The sequence below is a fragment of the Melanaphis sacchari genome, unplaced genomic scaffold, assembly GCF_002803265.2.
Source record: "Melanaphis sacchari strain LSU unplaced genomic scaffold, SCAv2.0 Contig50_pilon_pilon, whole genome shotgun sequence".
In the NCBI taxonomy this organism is placed as follows: Eukaryota; Metazoa; Arthropoda; class Insecta; order Hemiptera; family Aphididae; genus Melanaphis; species Melanaphis sacchari.
In genome coordinates this window covers 488,968-503,569 of record NW_020271344.1, presented here as the reverse complement: position 1 = coordinate 503,569, position 14,602 = coordinate 488,968, and the positions used below count along the sequence as shown (strand labels likewise).

Below are 14,602 nucleotides of genomic sequence, written 5' to 3'. Positions count from 1 at the left end.
ATAATACCAGTTTATTGTTAATCTACATACTGGACTTACACTATAAATTATTTTAATATGCTATTATACATGTGTACACCATATATACATATAATTATTCGGAATAAAGTAGTTTATGCACAAATACTTAACCTAACTGAATGTACTTTTACGCCATATATATAATATATATATATATAATAAGGTGAAATAAAATAAATCAAAATGTAAATAAATGTAAAACTGTGTCTATAAGTTGTTGAAGCATATGTGGTATATGAATATAATCAATAATTTAAAAATAATAATTGCGACTTTCTATCTGAAACCTATATTTTTTGAGCATATAATAAGTTTATATTGAAAAATATCATATCTTAATTCTCTACGATGAACAACTCAAAAAAAAAAAAAAATAATACAATAAGTAATAATAGAAATTTTAAATACAAGATTATATTTTTAATTTTACCAAATAAATATTAATGTTACGGTACGATAAAATTAATGTTTAAGCTACAAACGCTTTTAGAAATAAAAACAATAACGTTACTTATGTGATCAACAAATACTTAAGACATAACTTGATTAAAAATACTTAATAGCTTATTGGTTAATTAAAATATTGAATAACAAAATTTTATTACTTAATAAAAAAAAACTTGTTGACATTTTCTTTAATACACGAAAAAATATTGAAAAAATCAAAAATCATATCCCATATGATTAAATTATAGTATTATAGTATGATTATAGTAATAATATTAATTATCAATTGCTATAGGAGTAATCTTACGAAGATTTCGATTAAAAAATAATAATAATAATAATTACAATAGTAGGCGTGGTTTAAATGTAACAAATTAAAGTGACGTCACAAAATTGGTAAGAAAAAAACTGTTATACCAACTTTAAGACATATCTATATGTATTTTAATATTTTCCCTATATTATTATAGTGGGTACCTATAATAGTATATATTATATTTTTCTATAAAATGCTTCAATCACTCAATATAATTGCTGTTTATGAGTTAAAAACGAAATATTTAATATACCCATGATAATGTATAATTACCTAACTGTTAAACAAAACGATGATGATTTTCATTAAAATTAAATTAAAATTGATTTTATGTATAAAATATGAATTTGAACAAAATCGTTTACATTTACTTTACATTTTTACAGTAAAAAATTTTACAAAACTATTAAAACTTAGTTTGCTGAGTGAATTTATTTTTATTTATTTATACTAAACCTACTAAAATGGAATTAAAAACTAATGTTTTTTAAAAAAAATTCATTATAATTATTGTCTATTTACGAATAATTATATGATCAACGCAAGATAATAGAATTAATCTATATCTAATACACAATGTTCGTCCTCTGTGAAAGTAATTAGTAATTATTATTATCTAATGAAAACTCGAGCTCGAGAGCGGAGAATCCATGAGGGCGGAAAAATAAATATTCTAAAAGAATAATAGAGTTGTTTCACTAATGTGAGGTGACTATTTCTAAAATCTAGCTAATGACACGCTTTTATAAACACATGACTCTACGCGTATATCATGATTAAAGCATAGGTAATGTTTTTAAATTTTAATTGAATAAAATAACATAGTTAACATTTTTAACTTTCGTTTTCGGGAGCATTTTATCGGGTGTTATAAGTGTAGGTACAATGCTAAGTTTAAACATTTTTACTCTTTTAAATCTCGGAAAAGAAAATTTTTTCTTGCAGTGAGTAATACATCCTTAATTCATGTTTTATATTATTTAATTTATAAATAAATACTTTTATTATTCATAAGCATTTGATATGTTTAAAATAAAAAATAGCGATGAATTTAAGGAATGGCTAAATTAAATTTTCTATATTGCACGTACTTATGTTTTCCCGGCTAACCCAATTCACATAATTGCATGCCTCTACAACTATTACAAAATTATACACTTTATTCATTGATTGATTAGACGTTCAACGGTTCAACTATATTAAATATTTTTAATATAACAAATATTTCCATAAATTACTTTTAAAGTGTTTATTATATTTCAATAAAGAATAGTGTAACATAATCAAATATATTTATGTCTAATTGTTTGTATACATAATATAATTTGTAGTAAATAGTGAAAGTACTATACGCCGCTACGCCAGTATAACAAGAATAATAAATATGTATTTTATACAAAAACAATGATAGCAGAAGGGAAATTTAAAAAAATTGTAATTAAAATAATTAAAAAAAACGTTTTTAATCGTAACTGTTAATGTTGGCAAACGTCAACTTGTACAAATTAAAATTAAGTTGATGAAAACGAATTATTAGAATAGTCTATTTATCTGAAATGATGAATATTTACAAGTGTTGTCCTTGTTGAATATCATATTTTATAAATCAATTAAAATAAAGAAAATGTAAAGTATTGAATTTATTCTAAATTATTGTAAATGATAAAATAACCAATAAACTTAATTTTTAAGTACCTAATATATTTTATCATTCATACTTTATAGCTATACGATGAAAATAGGATATAGGTTTATTGATCTATCATAATCGTCTAAATAATATTTTGTTAGTGAAAATGAAAATAATACTACACTCTTTTTATATTCACGATTATGTAGATAAATGTAGTTGTATATGATATACAATAGAATTATTTCAATAACAATAAAATCAGGGGCGTGCGTATAAAAAAAATTTCGGGTGGTGGGGAGTTCAATATTTTTACTAACACACACATGTACAATCATATTATAATTTTATAGTCCGAAAGTTGTATGACTTGTAATAATTACTATATGTGTAAATGGTTTAAACCAGGGGTCGGCAACCTTTTTAACCACACGGGCCATTTTTTTTTTCAATTGTTCATCAAGGGCCACATTAAAAAAAAAAAAAATTACATATTATGATATAATACTTATAATTGTATTGATATTATGAAACGGTTAGATTAGATTTTATTTGTAAAGGAAAAAGAATTATATAATATTGAAAATTATATGAAAAATGTTATTGAACAAAAGTAAAACACAAAAATTAATCACCTTTGTGCGGGTCATCAAAAATTGCTTTGCGGGTCGTGGATTGCCGACCCCTGGTTTAAACCAATAATTATAAAAATGAATGCAATAAGCTTGTTGAAAGGTTTTACAGGTGAGATGAGGGTAAAATGAAACAATAACTGACTCAAATATTATTTATACAATGTTATATTGATATAATTTGATAAAAATGTGAGTGCGTATTATGACTGACATATTCAATCGTCTGTAATTGTCAGGTATAATAATTTAATATTTTCGTTGTCACTACGTATAACAAATTAAGTGTAGGTTTATCATTTATTAAGTGAATTTTACAGCTTTAATAATAATAATAATAATTGTTTGTAAATCTGAAAAATGGTCAATTCCGTTTCAAGATATTATTAAAATTCTCTATAAACGGATTTAAGTATTAAATAAAAACTGAAAGAGTTATCTAACAAAATAAATAATAAATAGATTATAAAAAGTTCATAATGTGGTATAATACATATACCACATACGATTGCACGCACATCATTGTAAACCGTTCTAATCAAAATTTAAAAGGCTTCAATTTATCTTTCATTTTTACATGTTGTGAACAATCACAAATTTAAGACGAAGTTCACTATTAGAGCGTTGAATTATAATTTTTAAACAGTTAGTAGAGTTGTTCAAAGTTGATCCAAACTACATTTTACAGTATGTTCCTTGAATATACTAGTTAGTACAGTATTATAACACTGATGTTTAATGTTATGAGACTATGACTATATATCTATTACATAACGATAATGAACGCATTGTTTGTTTGTAATAATTAAAAATAAAGTTAATATTCCCTATAATTCACATGGATCTACAATGATTCATAAGTTTTTCGCCAATAATAAGTACTACTATAATAAATCAATTATGTGGTTAACTATATCAGTAACCAAGTGTATATTACTATAGATATCAACATCGAAAATAAATCTTAATAACACATTTACACATTTAACAAATTAACTTAAAATTTATACTTAAACAAATTTACATAAACAATACAACCAACTCAATACAAAAATCGAAAAAAACACTTAATGTATTCTAACAATAACACAAGAAACTTATTGTTGATTCAGTATGGTAAGAAATCACTTTTAAATCAAAAAAATAAAACTAAATCCTATACACTTACTCAATATGTCTATTGTTTAAAGTACATTATTTATTGTTGATATTATTGAATACACGTGCAATAATTTTCGAATAGACACTAACTCCGACTTCAATGAGGTAAAGCGATATTCGACCGCAAACAATACTAAAACAAATGATAAACAAGATAGGTTCAAATGGTCCAATCAAATTCCGGAATTAAATAAAGAATACCAACCCTCAGGATTGTCAATAATGAGCAGTCTCAACACTAGATACCAACTAAATTTTAAAAACTATATTCAAGAACTTTATAAAGCATTGATAAAAGAGTGTAACTATAACTTATTAGATTTAAATTCGTTAAACACAACAATAGACTTTGAGTCCTTGACGAGTGTCACTAATCGAACGTTGAAAGCTATTAAGGTACTTTAGGATAAATTAAAGAATTAAATACACACAAAGAATAATATTAAGATGTATACAACTAGTAAATTACATTTTATTAAAATGCATAGTTCTAATTATGCTCTAATGATATTATTAACATACCTGCTTAATTTACATTTAAGGTTGGGAGTTTTTATTTTATTTTTCAGGATCAACAAGTATTTTCGGTACTGGGATATTTTCCAATAATTTCTAAAGAGCTGAAAAACCGTGGTTGGGTGGAAAAACGAAATCCATACAGACCACCGATAAATTATTTGCAGTGTTCAAAATCATCACGTAAATATTTTACCAGCATTTGCATTCGCAGAACAATTGCATTTTTCATTTATACCTACCAACCCACTTATACACAATTTATACTTTAAGCATATATGGTTAATTGGATCGAATCGCCTCCGCTAATATCGCCAATCAATGAAAAGGAAGGAGCCATGGAGCGTTTGAAAAGCTTACAATCGTGGAGTATTCTCAAAAACAAAAGATCTGATTTTATTTTCGTCACTAGAAAACAGTTGATTAATTGGTCCACTTTAAGTAGATTTACATGTACCAGTCAGATGACAAGACACGTATTTTGTACTAAAGTATCTATCAATACATTTATACCTATTTACATTTATTTTTTTAGTTATTAAATATTTGTTTTTGTTATTGAAAAATTAAAGTTATCTTGAAATCTGTTTATCTAAATGAATTAGTTTTTAATTAGGTACCTACTAAAGCTACAACCTCCTGGCACTTGATTGGGAACGCCTTATAGATTGTTATTCTAAGTCCTAAAATCATAAACAAACGTAATAAAATACCATATCTAAAATTCATAAACATACCTATGTACTTATGAATAGAATTTTTTTAACTTAGTTTCATAAATATTATTTTTGTTATGTATTAAGTAGCATATTAATGAAATGCAGCATAGAAGAGGTAGCTGAAAGTAATTTAGATTGTAAACTATTTATTATTATACTAGTTTTATTTATCTTGATTATTAACTGCTATATGGCTATAGATACTTGTGTATAATAAAAATAAAATCACGATTAAAAAATATATATTCTTACTTGAATTATATTTTTTACTACCTCTACATACAATATACTTGTTATTATTTTCGAATAAATTAATATTTTCATGTTCACCAATTTTTCCAACACTGTTAATCGTGATTAATATTAATAATCAGAGTTTTTAAATTTCATTAAACACGGTTAAACGTAACAGCTGCGTAATCACGATTAAGAAATAACCAACAAATTTTGGCCGATTAGCGTTACTAATGACGGTTAGAAGTTAAGTTATCAGTTATCATTTGTTTGTTATTGTTTATTTTTTTTTAAATATTTTTGATAAAAAAATCGTTTTATTTTTAATTTTTAATTAAAATAAAACTTGGAAATTGAAATAATTAGCGGTGTTGTAGTGCCTGCAATTATTATTTCATATTTAATGCATCGTGTTAAGTAACGAGTTATGAATATTGCTTTTGAAGATGGCGATAACAAAAGTGACAAAGACGAGTTCGTCATCTCCGCAATCCGCTGTCCTAAAAGAATTTGAGAAAGGGCTGAAATTGAAAAATAATGTCACTGTTATCACATCATTATAGGTCACAGCTGTTTGATAGGTCGTAACCCATTCGGCTCCCGTTTTATAAAAAAGTCAATTTGCAAACGGCTCCTGTCAAAAAAGGTCTAACGATCAGGTAAATTCTTAAACGGTTCTGGTTTTTTACAATATAAATTTCTTCTCACTTTATACAGACTTAGGACTGTTTTAAAAGAAGTGTGGTTAAAAATATCTTGGTGTACACTAAATAAATTATTAAATTTTTTTTAAAAAAAAGCATATAGTATAATATGAAATTTTAAATTTTTAACGTTAAAAAATATAAATAATGTAAAAAATGTTTGTTTAAATAAAAATATTAAAAAAAATCATATATCAGGTAAATTTATTAGGCACAATTTTTTATATAGTCTATACGTGCTATTTTATTTGATGAAAACTCGTAAATGATTTTTTCGACGAACACTTGTTTTTTTTTTCGATCAGACAGGCGTGCATATTTCTAATAATTAATGTAAAATCATACAATTATACCTGTATGTACATTTTTTTTCAACAGGAGCCGTTTGGAAAACGTCTAAATTATATATAACTAAAAATTAAAATAATTATCTTCTTAAATACAATACTATTTATTTAAAATGTTTACATTTCCCTAAAACCATAAATGATACAACTATATTAAATATAAGGCCATCAATGTATTTTTTAATATACTTCAATAAATATAACGACATAACGGATTAATTTGTTGATTAATTATCCATGTAGTTAAATATATTATATTTTTAAATACAGAACGGTTTGGCACAATGTTTGGAATCTTATAAAAATGCTGACACAAATTTGATGTTTCCAAGATGTCATTATATTCTAAATGAAGCAGACAGTGATGCATTTGTAGAAGATTACATTACAACAGCGTTAGTAAGCACACTGAAAATTATTGTAAAAGCGATCGAAAATAATAAAAGAATTTTCAATGCAAATGGCAATGTAAGTTTCGATTTAATGATATATATATAAGTACAGAAATACTGAAATCGTTTTCCATATTAACTTACTAGATACCATATAAAATTATCAATTTTGTGGAAGAATGTATTATAAAATTTTTGAATAGACAAATAACTGATAGTACAGAAACAAGTATATGGAAGTTTAAGAGTCAAAAAGAAGTATGGAATGAATTTATGAATCATTACACTACATTGATCAACGATAGTAACGCTCAATTTAATCAAGAGTATACAAATGAACTAGAAGTAAATCAATATTGTGTAACAACTAACAACTATATAACAATATCTTTTTAATAATTTAAAAAATTTTTGTAACCTCTTTTTATTCAGTAGGTATCAAGTGTATTTCGTCATTGAGTAAGGTCACTGATAAATTATTAGTATCATGATGTACACAAAAAAAGGTTCTGAGCGGAGTAAATCTATCAGTTAGTAATAGGTACTAACTATTAACTAATATGTATATAAAAGTATATCTTAAATATCTATGTTGATATTCTAGCGATTTATTTTATTTTTAGTAATACGGTTAGGTTAATTAAATTGTATAGTTTGGCAAAATTTTAAAATAATTCAAAATTTTTTGAAAATATCATCGCCTGTAGTAAAATACGATAATAATCATAAAAATATATTATTGAAAGAATTTTAAATGTTTAAACTTTATTTATGAAAATATTGAACATTTTCATTATACTGTCAAAATTTTAAATTCCAATTTTTATAAAACATAATTCTTCCCTATACATTTTTTAAATTTCTAAAAGAACAATTTACGTGGATCTTGTATCCTTTTTAGCTAAGTCTAAAAGTTAATAATTTATTATTAACTTAAAAAAAAAAAAAAAAAAAACTAGAAAATTTTAATTTTCAAACGCTTTTATAACTATAGTTTAAGTATTTCGGAAATTATACAATGTAAATCGTAAATCAAATTTTATTATAGAAATTCGGTGAAAATTTTAGTATCAAGATTCTAAAATAACTCATTTTGAGTAAAAAAAAAAATAAGATTTTTTTATATTAAAATGTATTTTTCCATTATTCATAAAAATACTGGAAATTTTGACTTTTGACTTTCTGATATACCACTTAGATTCACTTTCCTTTCCAAAAAAGGTACGATGTTTAAAAATTAAAACATTTTTACTGATCCCGAAGATGGTGACAAACAGAAAAAAATAACTTATCATTGTAAAATGAATAGGCACATTTATCGCTCCGCTCAGAATTTAAAATGTATAAGAAGTTAAGAGATTTAGTGTCATAACAACTACCTTCTCTCCGTTCTCTGGGCTTTGTAATATTCCAAAAGAGGCGAGATACACTTATAAATACTGAGGTGCACTGTGTGTAATTCATATTTTAGATTATTTCTTGTATAATAAAATAGTAACTGAATTATATATTATACTAAGTGATTATAATTTTTTTAAAGCATTTTTCTATGAAGTTATATCGTTTAATGCCTTAAAATTATAACTTTTACATTATTATTATTTCCAGATTTTAAATAAATATAAACAATATTATTATATTAGTAAAAAATATTGTTTTACAATATGCCTTAATTAAAAGTTATGTTTTAAAAAAAATATTTTCAATATTTCATGATTTTTTTTTTTTTGCATCATTTATGCTTGTATTTGTCTTAAGTTTTCCATTTTTTATCTTAGCAATACTTTTTGGGGTTAATTATTTTTGAATTTCAAATATCATGTTTAATATTTTTGATATATTTAAATGATACAATTTATGATCACATTGCACGGCGTTTTTGATAGGCTACTTTAGCTACACCACTGTTGTGTGTTCATTTTTCCAAGAATGCATAGATCTTGTAAACAACATAATATATATTTTTTATTAAAATGACTCAGGATCCAAAAAGTAGATACAGATTGAAGTGTTTTATCTAGATTATTATTTTTTTTTTTATATATGTTTAAATTAAAATATATTTTGAATTCATTGAAAAGTCATTGATTTTATTTAAATTAAAAAAAATATTTTTATGAGCTAACTTTTTATCGACCAGAATATATTTTATGTATTAAAAGTTGTTATTTAATTATTTGAAATTGATAATGAACAAATTTATAATATTTAAAACATTTTATTCTTATTGATAATTCATTACAATTAAATAATAGATACATATGTTTTCTATATAGCTTATAAATTATATGTATTCAAAAATATTTTTAATTTTTAAATTAAACATTTTTACCTCGCATATAATATATAGCTGTTTTACGTTTTTATATTATTTTTAAATTTTTTGGTCTACCGTAATTAAATTTTCTTGTGAAATCCTGTGCAGTTTACAAGCCGTAATAACTATATTATTGATACTGTATAGTGTTTATATTGCCGAATGTCAATACATACAATTTCATGATAATTTTTTATTATTACACACTATGCAATATCACATTGACATAGAGACAAGATGTGCTCATGTGTAACAAAAAATTGCCAAACATAACTCTTTAAGACTTTAATAAGGAGACGTTTGTGGTTTATTTTTTTTTTTAATAATTAGAAACTAATTGATGTAACATTGTTACATAGCTCTAATGATAATAAAAAGTTTACCGAAAAGTATATAGCTTGAGGTAACTTATAACAAATCGATTTTGTATTCACACTTAATTGTTAAAAATAAATCAGTAAAGGTATGCAGGTATACATACTACATTAATTTATCAGTAGAATTGTGATTTTGGATGTTGTAATAATGAGAATATTTAATTTGTGTTATGCTACAGCTAGATGTTTATGCGAAATTGAAATATTTATTGGAAAAAATAAAACCGTATCGTCCTCAATACTATATAGACGGGATTACTAACACATGGATCATAAAACCTACATCGAGCTGTTCTGCTCACGGCATTATATTGTCAAGAGATTTTAAGACGATACAACAAAAAATTACAGAAACTGGTATCTTTAGAAATAATCATGTTTTACAGAAATATATAGGTAAATATAATCCGTAACATTAAAAAATAATTAAGATATAAAAACTATCAAAATCATTTTTTATTTTTAGAAAGACCCCTTTTAGTTTATACGTGTAAAATTGATTTGCGACAATGGTTTTTAGTGACCAATATGTCTCCAGTGGTTGTGTGGATGTACAGGTAAATATACTAATAAAAAATGTTTATATTTATTTTTATCATAATTTTTAATGAACAACGCATCATAAGAAGGATTACATGTGCACAACAGTTAACATAAAAAATTTTTAAATACATTTTCAGAGAGGGTTACGTCCGATTTTGTGCCAACAGTTTTTCCATGGAAAACATGCACGAATCCATTCATCTCAGTAATGTCAGACTGCAAATTAAGTATCGAAAAAATAGAAATTCACAAGTACCTGAAGAGTGTATGTGGGATTATAGAGAACTACAAAACCATTTAAGGTACAACGTGTAATTGATATTAAGCATAGAAAATAACCGAGCTATATTTATTTTTTATTATCGTCCTTTGAATTGTTATAAACGTGATGGAAAAATGTTAAGTTAAAATATTTATTAATCAAAACTCGTTTAACAATTCATTATTAATATTGTCAAATCATTTATAATAAACTCAACAAAAAAAAACTATATAATCGAAATTTGGTATTACACAAAAATTATTGTACTACACACAATTTTAATCTTTGTTGTGCTAAACTGAATGTTTATAATAGTTTAGTGTAGTCAAATAGTAGGTACTACAATTTCATACTTATTTTAGAAAGATTGGACAAGAATACATATGGGATGAACTGATATTTCCCGGAATGAGCGAGAGCATTTACGCTGTCTTACAAGCTACCACAGACACTTCGTTTTATCGAGACAACACTTTTCAATTGTTTGGAGCCGATTTCTTAATCACGGAAAACTTTATACCTTACTTAATCGAGATAAATTCCACTCCAGGGCTTAATCCATCTACGAGCGTTATCGCTAACTTGGTGCCTATGCTCCTAAGTGACATTGTAAAAGGTGCTTAAATATTTTTTATGTACATAGTACGTGTTGTAAATTCTTTAAATTTAGTGTATTTTAATACTGAGTTAATACGTTTTTTAAATAGGCATATACGGTATAATTTTCTAAAAGGATCTCAAAGTTGCATTTTTTATTGCAAACAATAACTATAGTACGATAATATTATAATATATTGTCTACGTATTCACGGTTATGTACTATAGCTGCAATCGATAATATATTCAAAACATAAAGTGTAACAAAAACAAAAAACAAAAAAAAATTGATTTTTGTGAATTAACAACGTTTTAGATAAAAATTACAACATTAGCTATATTTTCTAAATTTTTGATCGATTAAAGATAAATTTAAATCAGATAGATGAAACAACAATTTCTATCTAAGAAGCTAACAATAGAATCCCTTGGAGGGATTTGGAGAAATCAGGTAAAAGACTTTACCATTCAGACAATAGCCTGAAGTTGTAATAAAAAAAAAAATATATATATATACGTATATATACATATATATTTTTGGTTGAAGATAGGGAGAGATATTACATAGGTACCTAAAAAATTTAATTTATGAACAATTCATTTATAAAAATAAAAAAACTGTTTGAAAACATGAATTTAAAAATCTAAGTACTACGTTAAATTTTCCAAAAAGCGTTAGTAATATTAAACAAGGTATTTAGCACTTCTCAAGTTTTAAAAATGTATTTAAAATCAAATGCTGTGATTTTATTTCTTATATTAAGGTTAACTTTTTTTTTTAATTTTTAGTGGATAACTGATAACTGATCTAATTTATAACAGACTTAATTTTTTATGGTTGAACTGTTTCTTTTATTCAACTCGGTATAAATATAATTTATCTTATGACAGTTACAAACGTATAGGTACCAGATATGTACGCGTTTACCATTCATGGAAAATCTTAACACAAGTAATGACCAACATGTTTTATTTGCGTTGGTGTTATAGTATAAATTCGATGTATACGTTGTTATACGTGTTATGCATGACCTATAAATTATAACCATGATATATTGTGATTATTTGAGCAGGCTGACGAGTAAAATATATTAAAAATATTATTAAAGAATAAGTTGTATTTTATCCTACCTCGTCCGTTTTTAAAGAGCATTAGGAGATACACAGATATAATAGATATTAATATATTGAAGATTAACATTGTACTTTTATAGTGACAGTGGATTACAAGAAAGACTCGAACGCCGACACGGGGTTATTTGTAAAGGTTGTACCGGAAAAATGGAAACCAGCTTCGGCGGTCGTGGTGGACAGCTGCAATCAATCAAATTCGTCAACGGCCGTCGTACCGTTTACGTTTGACTACCACCGCCGGTGGATGGACAGTGTTAATAAAAAGTTGGTGGCACTACGGCTAAACAGGTAATCAAAGTTCTAATGAAAATAAGTTGTAATGCCACGACCGTCGATGCAATTTTTCGTCAAACCTCATTTGCCACTCTCGGAAAATCCAACAGAATAATCTATATATATATATATATAAATTATTACAGTCGATATGAAAACGAATAAAAAATTAAAAGGAGTGGAAACGTAAATATTTTAAGCACATTAAATAGGTATTAATAATTGTGGTATTGCTATATTATGATTATATACAGTCATTTCAATACATCAATATGATATCCTAGATACTCGGCATTGTCTATTTGTTTTCGTATACGTTTCGGAAATTGGAATACGTTTTCACACCATTCATAATACTATTTACAACAATAATAAAACAAATTTAAGTTTTCATGAAAATTATTCACGCTCTGGATTCCTTCATGCAATAATTCACAATGCTCATTTGCAGCAGAGGTTTGGGGCAACACGGTTATAGTTAGGTTAAATAGTAGTAGACACTTATGTACACGGTGATTCCTTGACAAAAAACATTTTCAATAACGTCAATATTTTATTTTATTTTTTTTTAATGCTTAAAGGATTCTGTGATAAATGAATCACCCATTTTATGTAATATAATATATTATAATATGCAGCTATTATACAATAATATTAAAAATATACCTATAATCATAATTTAGATAAAATATTAACCACTGACTAGTTACTGGTATATTACATTCGCGGTTTCAAAAATATCTCGTAAAAACCACAAACCCGTTCGCAAACTCTCGTAACGGATGTCACATCACAATTGACTATTACTTAAAAACCGAAAATTAATAAACCGAAATAGCGAAGAAATAAAACATTGACAAACCAAATTGATGTCGCGGTACTTATACATCAATACAATATAAAGAACATTATTTTGTGAGTAGGTAACTGGTCCGCGGTCATAATTTTAGACGCACGTTGATCGATAATATAAAATGGTATATAAATATAATAAAAGCAAAATGTCTCTAAATACACTATGAATTAGAAGTGTATTGATGAGTGATGACATTGTGACAATATTTTATATTAAATTGGTACACAATATTATACACTAGTTGGTACGATGTCACTTCGACATATTATTATACCTACACTCGTATCGATGTGATTAAGCAACAATGTTAGCGCAAAATGGGTTTCGGCCAGATCCTCGATTTATCACAGATGCAGTTGACAATTGTTGACCTACAATCATGAGACATAAAAGCTAAAGAAAATATTAAGAAAAAAAAATCTATTATAAGTTACGGCTGTAAGTAAATAGAAAATATATAGGTATTACACGAATACCTCTGTGTATCGTTTTGTTGCTAAAAACTATAATGATAATAATTAAGTACCCAACGACTAACATACTAACATAAATAGCGAAAAATATATTTAAACATAACGCTAGTAAACATTCATAACTTTATAAGAGTCATTAAAGTAATAAAATCGATTAAATTACATTAGGTTCGTTCGATCGTTACGTATAATTTATAAATATTCAATAGTAGTAATTCTTTTTTATTTAAATATCGAAATAATTCTTTTGTTGACAATCATAAAATTTCTTTTGTACATTAGTGAATAACAGCAACATCGAGTAACTTTTAATTTGTCTACTTTAAGATATTTAATTCTAGAACATCTTTTTTAACGTCTCTAGTCTTTAGCTTAAATTTATCGCGGTTTATAGGAATTCTAATATGGTTTTGATATTGTCTCCTCTGCAATATATATTACAGTCGTCAGTGAATAATGCGTATTTAATCGGATTTTGTAAGTTATTGAATATGTTAAAAATAGCAATGAGGAGCAATTTGAAGCTTATTATTGATGTGCCCTGGGGAAAATCATTTTAATGCCAAGATTTTCAGATAATATCTTCCCTAATTTTACCCAGAATTGGCGATCGAAAAAAGTTGTGAAAAAAAATTAACATGTTTCCTGTTA

At 25.4% G+C, this 14,602-nt stretch overlaps 1 pseudogene; it reads left to right on the top strand.

The window, feature by feature from the left end:
- The first annotated feature begins 3,124 nt into the window (after positions 1–3,124).
- On the top strand, positions 3,125–12,641 carry LOC112599401 (annotated as a pseudogene).
- Positions 12,642–14,602: the final 1,961 nt, after the last annotated feature.